The sequence below is a fragment of the Mytilus edulis genome, chromosome 2 (genome assembly GCF_963676685.1).
Source record: "Mytilus edulis chromosome 2, xbMytEdul2.2, whole genome shotgun sequence".
Lineage (NCBI taxonomy): Eukaryota > Metazoa > Mollusca > Bivalvia > Mytilida > Mytilidae > Mytilus > Mytilus edulis.
The window spans coordinates 64,151,032-64,164,484 of record NC_092345.1 but is presented as its reverse complement, the minus strand read 5'-3'; positions in this window follow the sequence as shown (position 1 = coordinate 64,164,484).

The window sequence follows — 13,453 nt, the reverse complement described above, 5'->3', positions numbered from 1 at the left end:
AATTTACGAAGGGATGATTTCAACTTAACCATTTGGAACTCTTGGTTTAATAGCTTCCTTGTGAGCAGCAACCCTCTATCAAGAAAATCATGATAGAAAATGCAAGCACGGGAATATCGTATCAATTGGGAGATATATACCCCGTATGCAGGTGCTGCTGGAATGTTGCTACTTAGAAATGGAAAGTTCACAATTGGAAAGCTGAAATCATCTCTTTTGTCGTAAAGTTTTGTTTTCAACCGACCCTCATTGTCAATTTCTAGATGTAAGTCAAGATATGAGGCCGACTTAACTGTATCTGTAGTATCCTTTATCTCTAGCTCGATTGGATAGATGCGTTCCACAAAGTCACCAAATTTTGAATTATTTAGTGAAAGAACATCATCTATATAGCGAAAAGTAGAGTTAAAGATTATTGATAACTTCTTATCTTTCTTCATAAGAAGTTCCCGCAGTCAGCCTCATAATAATAAAGAAACAAGTCGGCAAGTAGAGGGGCACAGTTTGTTCCCATTGGAATGCCGACAGTCTGTTGAAAAACACGTCCTCCGAACGTAACAAATATGTTGTCAATCAAGAAATCAAGCATCTTGATAATATCAGTTTCAGAGAATTTTTGGTTCGAATCAGAGTGATCCTTTACAAAGTAGGATTTATCCCTCTCCAAGACAAGATACTTGTATCTACGTTGGCCATTCTTTTTTACAACGCAAAGCAATACCAACTCTTTCAATTTGTCTTTTAGTTTGAAATGTGGAATACTAGTGTACAGAGTAGAAAAGTCAAATGTTTTAATACTGTTACAAGATGAAAGAGAGTTAGATTGTATGTACTCTTAAAGATCTTTGGAATTTTTAAGTTTCCACATCTGATTCACCCCCCTATAGAATAGGCAGTTTCACAATAACTTTGAAGCCCGTCTTTGATTGCTGATAAAATAGATGTTAATAATTTAAAAAGAGGTTTCGTGGAGCACTTGGAAGACCCAGTAATATACCGTTGTTTGTAAGGACACTTATGTAGTTTAGGTATCCAATACAGTGATGGCAGATCCAGTTCTTCATCTTTGGTTGGAATTCCAAAGGAACACAGAAAAGACCTATGAATATCCAGGATTTCCTCTTTGGTAAGTGTCGTGAGGGTATATGTTGAGTTTCCAAGTGAATTGTCAATACCTAATTCGTTTATCAAGCAGTTAATGTAATGAGTTTTACATACAAAAACGATGTTGTTTGGGGCTTTATCTGCGGGGACAACAACATATTTGTCATGGAGGTAGGATAGGTGTTTTGCAACATGTGGGTCTTTAAAGATTGAAGTAGCATGGGCATTGATAGACCCATTCAGTTTCTTAATTCTGATTTTTATCAACGACCTCACCACCTTAATCCATTCAGAAAGAGTGTCTACGTCTTCCTTCTCGCGCTTAGCCCATTGCCTGGCATAATCCTCAACTGAATCCATCAAAATTTTAAAGTTGTATTTCCAATTGATGGATTTAGGCTCACGATATTTCGGACCTTTCGATAACACATTTCGTAGAGAAGTATTATTAACAGTGTTGAGGTCACCGGTAATAACGTGGCCAACAGGATTATATGTGAATTGGGAACTAGCACAAGTGCAATCAGGAGGTTTAGACTAGAAGTCGTCAATATCGAGATCCTGCAAAACGTGTTTGTAATTGAAAATTTTAGTTGCAATAGGTATGGTATTGGTATAAGAAATGATTGGTACAGACTGGTCTTTGAAATAAGGAGGTATTTTCGATTGAACTAATTTATGATGAAGGATATTGCCTAAGTTGACGACATCGATACCTTTGTTGGCAAAGGAAAGATTAAGGAAAGATCTTTTCTCTTTTTCATCTTTGCCAATGCGCACTGGCTTGAAAAGTCTGTGACTTGCAATATCCGAAATTATAGCTGTAATTTTGTATTGGTTTGAATGAGGGTTTGTAACAGTGGATTCCAAATATAAATTGAACAGAGAATGAAGTTTTGAAAGGAGTAATGAATAAAGTTTCGTGCGAATGTGATGAATACCTAACGGCTTTTGTATAAATGGCAGCAAGTCATTAATAGATACATCATGCAGAGAAGGTGATGTAGAATGACGATGACCATGACTGCGTCTACGTCGAGGAGTCGAGTTGAAAATATTCATCACATTCACCGTGTTACACGAAGGACTAGATAGAATACCTAGTTACTTAATAAAGAAATGCATTGCAAGTAAAAATAAAGAAATTGTACTTTCCAGGTAGATTTTAACATTATTACCCACAGATCAGGGAAAATTTGCTGAATCAGCAATTTTCACTCCCAGGGGTTTATTCTTTAGTTTGCTATGTTGTGTCATGTGTGCTGTTGTTTGTTTGTCTTTTTCATTTTTAGGCATGGCGTTGTCAGTTTATTTTAGATTTATGAGTTTGACTGTCCCTTTGGTATCTTTAGTCCCTCTTTTAAGGACCGTCTCTTGGTCTAGTGGCCCTTAATCAACTTTTTATTGATTTGATTTAAAAAAATACCTTTAATGATTTGGTGTAAACATATATATCCCAGTTAAGGTGGGACGGTAGTATTTCATGGCCCATAAAGCCCCCGGTCACAACAGATCGAACGATTTTTTGTCTTGGAAGATCTATTAAATAGTTGTCGTGGCACTGTCGTTCAAAATGTCAAAAAAATAATTCCCGTGGTCACATCAGCTACGACATGTCCACGATTATTCCACGATGGGTACACGACAGAAAAAAAAATGTAATTGTACTGTCGTGGGTTTGTCGCAAATCATTCGTGCGGCAGTCGTACGACAATCGTCAGTTGTTTGTGGCTATTTTTCAGGTGTTCATGTCATGTGACGCACGTCTTACTGTCGTGTCACTGTCATACGACTGTCGCACAACATGACATGAACTACTAGTATATTATGAAGGCCCTATTTATTGGGTTAGTGATGCAAGGGTCGAATCTCAGCAAAAGCTCTTGAAACATGCCAGGCTCCACCCGCATTAATCCAACGGAATCACCGACAGATTCCCGCTCCAGCTCTTGCATCAGTGTACTATACTGCCCAAACATCAGGCGCAGTTTGATCCATGGTCCAACCCACCAACTTTGTGCGTTTCGTTGGTTCATATGCTGTCTTCGGGCTTGAATCAACGCTAACAGGCGCATATTTTGCTCTTGTTGGAGTCCGACAAAGCGCATATTTAGCAGGGCTAAGCGTAATCGTTCCGGTGAATAACTATCCTCTTTAAACGACAGACTGTATGTTTTTCCAAACATTGATTCCGCCGAATTGTATTCCTCTAAAAAAAAAACGAAAATATGTTGCACAACGAACGTACCACTGTCGTACGACAGACAATCCATGTTGTGTGAGCATCGTGTGGCATTTGGTATTCGTGAGACAACCATTATTAAAATGGTTTTTGTTGGTACTCATGACAATATGTTTATCGCATGACAGTCACTCGACAGTTACACGACAAAAAAATCGCAGAGCAAAAAAGGTGCATGTCCAATTTTCGTCTTTCGTACGCCGATCACACAGATGACCCGCAATTTGACAAAATTTCATGTCGTGGAGATGTATAGATGAATCGTGGCTTAAGGGATAATGATAGCCTTTTTAAGAATTTGACCACTTTCTAGCACCATAGGACCATAGTGCTTTTAGGTCTTTTATCATGCAGTGAATAAAAAATTAAAAAAAAAATCTCAAAAATTCATTTTCACCTGTAGATAAAATTATTTCATATTTTTCAACACCTGATTTATCCCTCAGTTTGGGAAAGTATGTTCAGTTCATACTGTATTTTTAGTCCAATCACACTGGTCAGATATATTGACCTAAGTAGGGTACACAAAATAGGAACCTAAAATTTGGAATGCAAATACTACCGTGCTACCTATACACTGACTGGTACATCCGTCAGTGTATGATAGTCAACTTGTTGACAATTTATGCAATTTGTTTGTTGTAAATTAAGTTGCCATGATAAATACGCAGCCAAAAACTAATCATGTTGTTGTTGTTTATTTCACAATGAATACTATGAACCTACAATACTTAAATAATATCTTTGCTTTGTTTGATATTCATTGTTTATTCTTTATAAAATCAAGCAAACGTATTTTCGTATTACAAGCAGTACAAAATTTATGTACAAACATCAATGAAATACAATAATGACAACCCATAACGGTCTTTGTCTCTGCATTCATATCTCGTCTGAAGTAAATCCGTTCTATTTTCATATGGTTAAACCATGGCTTGCCCAAATTATTTGTATTAACATTCTAACTCGTGCGTTACCTGGACTGATGAGCCGAAATAGATACTAAATATTGGACGATTCTCTTAGTACCTCGCGTTTCGTGATTAGGTCTTTTTCCGTGTGTCTACAATATTTTTATCATAGTTTAGTGTATCGTGATCTGTATTCAAATGCCATCCTAATATTTGAATGCCTTTGCTGTGTAGGGAACTTTTTCATTTTCTTCAAATCAAGTTGCTGTAATAGCTTGTCATTTTATGCCAATGCGCGGAAATTTAATCTACCATCTGAAAATAATTTAAGAATAACTTTGATATACTCTCACCGTCAGATTTAAAACTCGAAATAATAATGTGCATGTACACATATCTAATTGAATTGTCAATAAATTCTGTCTAGTAGTTATTGATGTGGTTTGATAAACATGATTTACTAATGGTCTAAAAGCCCTATTGTGCTTCTTTGTTATATGTTTGTATGTTTGTTTTAGTGATTAGGATTATAGCACAATGTTGACTGCTGTATTATTGTCATTTCTTCCTTTTATGTATGTGTGTTTTGTTCAAGCATCGTGGCCAATATAATGGACTTTGATGCGACTGTCATACAAGTGAGAGGTTTAGTTAGCTATAGAACCACGCTCAATGCACTATTTTCTACATGAAAAAATGCCTGTAACAAGTCAGGAATATGAAAGTTGTTATCCATTTGTTTGATGTGTTTGAGCTTTTGTTTATGCCATTTGATTAAGGACTTTCCTTTTTGAATTTTTCTTGGTGTTTAGTATTTTTGAGATTTTACTTTTTATTAGATCTGTTCTATTTGTGAAAGACAGAATTTTTAAAGAACTTCAGGATTAATTTAAATTTCGATCTTTTTCTGATATTAGGTCTATCAAAAGTTTTGATTTTTCAACCCTGTATACCACTATTTAAAATGTGAAATTAAAAATCGTTTAAAAAAAATAATACACAACGCATTTCAACATAAAATTGTATCATACGCTGTAAATCTATTATTTTAGGATACCGTACGGCATATTTTGTTAATATTGAACAAAAAGGTAAAACATGCTACACAGTGGAGGAAGTGATCAGTGTGCTGCAGTTTATTATTGTTTTTTTTTTTTTATTTTGAGGTAGAAATTTTCAACAAGTTGTCAGCATTCTAATGGGAACAAACTGTGCGCCTCTCCTTGCTGACATCTTCATATTTTCACATAAGCAGGAGTTCCTTTCGGACACTTGTCAAATACATGGAGATCAAAGAAGCCAGGTCATTTGATTGCAGATTCATATATATTGATGATGTCCTTTTCATTTAAAATCCAAACTTTTCTGATGGTGTTCCAGTAATATATTCCCCAGAACAAGAAATTAAAGAAACAAACGACTCTACTTTGTCGGCCTCATTTTAAAACTTATACCTGAAATTTGACATACACGTTCATCTTAGTTCCAGAATCAATGATAAACGAGATGATTTTGATTTTGAAATTATCAATGTCAATAACATTTGTAATTATATACCACCACCTGTATATAAATTTATTAGGTATTTAAGAGCTTTCAACAGCTACTTAGACTTTTCAAACGTAACCAGTGTCTGAGCAGAAAGTTGATGGACCAGGGATATGTCAAAGAACGTCTCGTCCTTTTTCTAAATAAGAATTCACCGGAAGGTATCAATACCTTGTTGATAAATATTCCGTATCAACTTCAAAAATAATACACGACGGCCTTAAAGTACAGATTCTGGGTATTGACGTTCTTTATCATCTTAATAACGTGTTCCAGTTTAAAAAAAGTTTTTCGTATTTTTGAGTATTACAGTGATTAGGGAATTTCTGTTTTGAATTTTCCTCAGAGTTCGGTATTATTGTGATTTTACATTTTAATGTTTAGTTAAATTTTGGTGATATCCAATTGGTATGGCTCGGTAATTATACATCCCGTTATACATTGTTATTGTGCTATGGTAATAATTTGTATTTTCGTCTTTAAGCTTTGTTTCTGTGCTTTGTCTATATGTCCTTTCCTATTTCTTTGTTACATATTTGTTTGTAATTTCAGTGATTAAGATTATAACAAAATGTTGACTGCTGTACCCCTCTTTTTACATTTTTACCTATATATGTAAACATTCCAAAAAACAAATTAATTTATACTTCCTTAATTTTGGCAAGCTATCCATTGCAATACTTCACTTCTCGGAATTTCACAATCTGTTATCTTATGTAACTGTGAATGTATCTCATTCCATCTGACGTAATCTTCTTTATCTAATTCATCGTCCCAATCAAATCTTTTCTTCCATAGATCTTGGAGATAGTTATCAAAGGTATCTTTCCTTGAATATTAACAGGTGAAAAGAAACCAAGTGGATCAATCGCTTCAGCTACTTTCTTCAGAGTGGTTCTTTTTGTTTGATTTCCTCCTATAAGACACAAAAGAGTTGACTCCAAACTCAAAGTATCTGTATTAACATTCCACACGTGACCAAAAAAATTTGTTGAACAGACACCCTCCGTATCGCTCTCTGGAATAAAGGTATCCACCACTTTGTCATTTGAAATCCATTCTCTGAGGTTCATAGAGGCTTCTCTGAAAATCTTCTTTGGATCTGAATAAATACTTATCGCCTCCGTCACAGAAATTGCCCCGGTGATTAGATTATCTACATACATGTCGATCCTTATTTTTTTCTGCGATCGGTTGTTCACACGCACGTAAAAGACAATCAATAGTAGCTCCTAAGAGAAACGGACTAGAAATCACTCCAAATGGAACACGACAATTTGAAATCTTAATGTCCTTCATTTTTCTTTGGTCATCAACAATTTCACTTGGTATATCACTTTCTTTTGCTGTCTGTTCTATTTGAAATTTCTATATATCGTTCATTTTTATTTAAAGATCAACCATATCACTTGGAATAGCACTTTCTTTAACAATTCAAACTTCATTCTTAGTAAATTGTACTAATCGCTGTTCGAATTGGTTAAAATCCAGATTAAAGTGTAAGAACACATACTACAATCCTCTTTGACTACATCCAGTTTGAATCTCCGCCAAAAGGTTATTCCTATATCGTGTTCTTATACTTTTTAAGTGACTAATGCTTGACATTTTTATTGAATAAATCGTTCATTTTCTTTATTTTTCAATTTATTCAATTTCTGGGTTCCGGCACCAACCAATGTTGTGTAGGTAATTGTTAACGAACACTGTATTTATTGTTTGTCTTGATATAGAGGTTCACTACTTATTCCACATTCGATAACGAAAAGTACATCACCGTTTTAACAATTATTATATCATTTATAATTCATCATGCACACAGTTCAATTCAACTAGAAATCAAATCATTTGTCCATTCTTATTTATAGTGATAAATAAAGCATAAAAACATGATATATTTGTGAATTTGAAATTGTAAAACAATGGAATGAGCTTCTGTAATCATTAAAGGAGATACTTAATTATATTAAACGGAGAAACATATAACAAATAAAGGGGATGATTAACGGAGATGATTAACGAAGATGATTAACGAAGATGATTAACGTAGATGATTAATGGAGACAAAAGTCATGATAATAGGAGCAAGATACCTGTACCAAGTCATGAATATGACAGTTGTTACACATTCGTTTGATGTATCAGAGCTTATGATTAAGTCATTTGATTATTAAATTTCCGTTTTAAATTTTCTCGGAATTTTTGGGATTTTACTTTTGACTAAGTGTTTATCGACTTTCACGTTGTTTTTGTTCTTTCATGATTTTCAATATTTTTGTAATAATCGGGGTTCTTTTCTAAGATGTTCAATTATATTTTCAGTTCTACGAAAGACAACTGCTTACTTTTTTTGTAACGGCGGATAATTGGCTTTTAAAGGTAGTTTTGCGATATACTTGTTATCCAGTAAAATGAGCTTTCATACACCATTTGAAATTCGTGTAGTTCTGTATTAGTTTTTTTCCATTTATACCAAATGACTAGATATTTCCAATACTATGTTAGATTACATTGCTTTGTTTGATGAAACATGATAATGTTTAACATTGAATCTGTTTCATCCTCTAACACTTGTGTTTGATACAAGAAGTAAGTATCCCAATTCAGATTCCATGTCAGTTGGTCCATTACCTCATATGATTTGATCTCATTCTTTACTCTAGTAATAATCTGCTCCAACTAAATTGATATAAAACATATCATATTCGGTAATTGGATGTGCTTATTTGAACCCAAGGAAATACTTCGTACTAACTTCTGATTTCATGTGTGTTTGAAGCAGTAATCTATTTAAAGTAACACGAGTACCTCAAGCTGTATGTTTTCTCCATTTTCAGTTTGTAAGTGACTCGTTGCCGATTGAACAAAGCCTTATTTGATTTGCTCTCCGAATTCGGAAAGAAGAACTGTTACAGTCCCGTTTGTACCTAGATCTAGTTTTCGGCAAATGCTTCTGTGACTAGGGACTCTGTGCTTCTTCATTTAGTAAAAGACTATCATCTGTTGACTGGGTTCCTAAGCACACGCTAATGACAGCGTTTTTCACTAAAACATTTGGAGTTTTCTGTGGTGGGAAAATGAGAGAAGTGAAATACGGCATTACCATTATCTTTCAGTTTTTGTTTATGTAATACTTCCACCTTGTCATTTTTGATACATACACTTGTTTGATGACATGTGTTGCATTTCTAACATGTACTTGTAACTTTCAGTCAGATAATTTGTGACGTTAAAACATTTTTTAAGAAAGCTAAAGGATGTATATCAACGACAGTGCCACTACAATTGAACGGCGCAGTATAATGTACGTCTAGTAATCAAACTTCTCAGAAGCCGTGCATCATTTATTTTATAGTTTATTCTATAAAAATTGTAAAGTGTATTTTAACGTCAACTGACCATGTGTCATTTAAGAAATAATTCATGGAAGCCATAGATTGTTGGAAATATACACATGGCCTGCGCCGTGATATTCGAATTTTATCCTGAGCGTTAGCGAGGGATAACATTAACGAATATCACAGTCCAGGCCATGTGTAAATTTCCAACAATCTATGGCTTTCATGAATTATTTCGATTCTAATAGGACACATACGGTCATTAAAATACTGAAGCGATGGTTGGTTTGGTGTGTGTTATGCTGATCTTTTTTACTCTCTATTAGATAAAGCTCAAATATCTTAATTAATCCGTAGCTTGCATGGGTAATTTCATGAATAACCGCCAGAAAAAAAAAACTGTTTAATTCTTCTAATTCTCAAACCGAAAATTTGCCATTTTTGAATTACATGATTTTCTCGTAAGCTTCTGTCAAATCCAAAGTTGACATTTCGTAACTAAGGAGCCGCCAGGTTGACTTGCTGAAATTAGTAAATATGCAAATAATCCAAAAGAATAGAAAATAAAACAAAACCTACCTCAAAAATCAGTTTTAATACAATATCATACGAATTTCGATGGTTCACGTAACAGAAAACTTTCAACTTTAGCGGTTTCATTTGTATAACGTCATGTTTTGAAATGACTTAAATGCGCCAAAAAAAATTAATAGACTTTCATGGAATTTTATTTTATTTTTATTTTGTTGATTTCTCCGTGCTCTTCTGCATTACTTCTTTTTTATTATGCATCCGAATAAGAATAACAGTTATTTTGTCTTTTTTTAATTGCACTTTTAAAAACAATACAATCGGCAAAGGGTCTGCAAATAGGTTCCAATACATGTAGATTTACGTGGGAAGTATATTGTAACAGCCATTTTTATGTATATCTCTGAGTCTGCGCTAAGTATAGATATATCGAAAATTTTAGCACAGTGTTGTTTACAAAGCGAAAGGACACGTCATATTAGAATTAATTTTCATTTTGACATAAGGTTTCGTTAATGTTTATTATTACTTTGTGTCTGCATCCAATGTGGGGAGTAATAATGCTCTCACAGAGTTCACACAAATTTGTTTAAAAGAGACTCATACTTTATGCCTTTACTTATGCTTTATTTTTTCTATATTTTGTTATATCAGCTTTTTAATCAATGGTTCAAATTGTCAAAATCGACATCAAGTACAGTCCAACTTGTACTGGTAATGATATCATAGTTCTCCTTATATGAAAAATTCCTTAAAAGCAAGGGACGGAGTTCATTCTTTATATATCATAAAGCCCCTGAGATGAAAATAAAGGATTACCACATTGGAAGAGGATGATAGGGCAAACGATAAGTTTTAGCTGACTTATGACACTATTCATGCGAAACGTACATCATACAGGAGCTTTTTTCTAGGAAGAATGAAAAAGAGCTAACATTATCCTTTAACATCAAGTTCCGCTTCATAAATGACGTCATCTCACTAAATAATTCAAAGGTTGGTTACTAGGTTACCTTGAAAGCATCTATTTCATTGAACACGAAATTAACGATACAACAGAAATGTTTAAATGTGTCTCGTATCTTGACTTACATCAATTGACAATAATGGTAGGTTGACCATGAGAACCTGTATACGAAGTATGTTTACCTCAGTTGATACGATATTTCACAGCTTTGTTACCTATTATATTTCCTTCATAAGGGGTTTGCTGCTTACAAGAAAGTTAATTAACCAAGAGTACCAAGTGGTGAAATTGAAATCATTCCCTTGACAATGTATTGAATCCATCACTAGAGGGTTGACTGTTTTGGAATACGTGTTTCACAGACGAGTTGTGAACTTACACTTCTATATAGGAACATTCTAGCAGCGACTACATACGGAGTATATACCACTCACTCAGTTGATACGATATTCCATGTCTTGTATTTCCTATCGTGATTTCCTCGATAGAGGTTGCTGATCACAAGGAAGCTAATAAACCAAGAAGTCCGACTGGTGAGGTTGAAATCATCACCTTCAAAGATTTGACAGATTTTTATGTCTCAAATGTGACCTACAAAGTTAGACTTAGTATCGAGTTTGTACTACACGACATGTGATACATGTGGCGTAAGATCTGATTAACTTTTAGAAACACCTGCTATCACTCACAGTTATATAATGGGATTCTTGTTGCCCCATCTTTAGTTTTCTTTGTCGTGTTTTGTTCTGTTGTTTGTCTTTTTATTGAACTATGACGTTGTCAGTTTATTTTGAGTTTGAATGTCTCTTTTGTATATTTAGCTGCTCTATGACGACGAATATGTTTCAGTTGAAGTAAACACAACTGAACCTCGTTCTATTTTGCTCGAATAGTATGTACTAAAAGAGGATTATCACCAGTTCTCTACTTTTATGAGCAACATGACCTTGGTTACGGATGGAAAAAACGTAAGACAACCCCTAGTTTTATTAAAATGATTTCGTGTTGCTGTTGTTTTAGTTTTTAGTGTGGTCTTATAATTTTTTCATGTATTTGTTGTTTATACCGGTAACAACATTTATCATTGTAAATCGTGTTTTTTTTACCAAATTTGAAATTTCAAGATTAGAGAATTTACATAACCGTTGGTAAACATATATGGTGATGTCGTAGCGTGAGATACAGACAGTAACTACTCCATCTATGTTTGTTTTCAAGTCACGTGACATACTTATATAAATATATATATGTTACAGTATATAGGTGAAATTAGGAATTACACGTAATTACTAAACATTTCAGAAAATACTAGTCAATTTAGTAATTACATGTATTTACTAGTTGTTTCAGTGATTACTGGTATCACTAATTTTTTTTTGGTCATTTTTAGCAGCTATTTACTAACTTGATATTCTTGTTTAAGAATTAAAGACGTACTTCAAGATATCAAATAAAAAAGTAAAGGTGTAGGGATTTTTAGGGTTTACTTCAGGATTGATGATTATAAGGCACATTAAAAGTTCATACTCTTTTCTTTAGTGTTTGTGAATTTAAAGTGGAAAATGGTTGTTTATTAGTTTTGAAACTCCCTAAAAACCATTTTCCGCATGCAAGACAATGATATCAATTCAAAATTGAGAAATACAATTTCGAGAGGTTTATAGGCAACTTAGCCAGCTCTATCAAAAATAGACATTAGATTATGCCAAATTTGGTTAAATGATCTTGATAATTCATAAGATCTCATAATTTTGTTAAATTAAAATCTCCATCAGGCATACTTTGCATATCAACTTGGCCAATGACATGAGTTAAATTCCTTTTACAAAATAGGTTTAACTACGACTTATCTTGTCAGACATTTGCGATGAAGCTGACATTCTTCACAAACAAATTTATACAAATTGATGGCGTTAAAAAAGAGGGACAAAAGATACCAGAGGGACAGTCACATTTTCATATCTGTGTTTCTGTGTTTCTCTTATGAGTTTTGCCAACTCTCCAAAATGAAGCTTATATACCTGCATCAATTTCTATCATCGTTTTTACCTGTATGAGAAAGATATTTTTGTGGATTGAATAAGTCAACTAAATGGTCCATCCTTTTTCTTTTACTTTCAATGTTGACATTTTTTTACTTTTCGTCGAGCCTGCGAATTTTGTCGCAAAGCGAGACATAGTGAACTAACCTTAATTCCGTCGCCAGCAGCGTCCACAAATATTCACTCTGTGTTTATTTTTTTTCTTAAATTTTAAACTTTTTTTAAATCATCCTGGATTTCTACCAAACTTGAACAGAAGCTTGTTAATGATCAAAAGATAAATTTCAAGAAGTAATTTTGTAAAAATAAAATCAAGTTTTTCCGTTTTTTACTTATAAATGGACTTAGTTTTATGCCAGTTTACATTACATTCACACTGTGGTTAAAGTTTGTTAAATTTTAATAACTTTCTCAAAATATCCTGGATTTCTACCAAAGGTGCACAAAAGCTTAATATGATCATAAGATAATACCCAGAAGTGAAGTTTGTAAAAAAAAATCCTTTTTTTTATATTACTTATAAATGGACTAGTTTTTATGCAGTTAACATAACATACACTTTGCAGTTTTTTTTTTTTTTTTTTAAATATTAGATTTCATAAACCATCCTTAATTTTTACCAAATTTGGACAAAATCTTCTTATAGAACTAGTCAAAAGATAGTATCTAGAGGAAAATTTTAATGATTGTTTTCCTATTTTTGTTGGACCTGCGACTCACACAGCAAAAGTAGACGAGACACTGGGTTTTGAGAAACCCTTATAATTTGG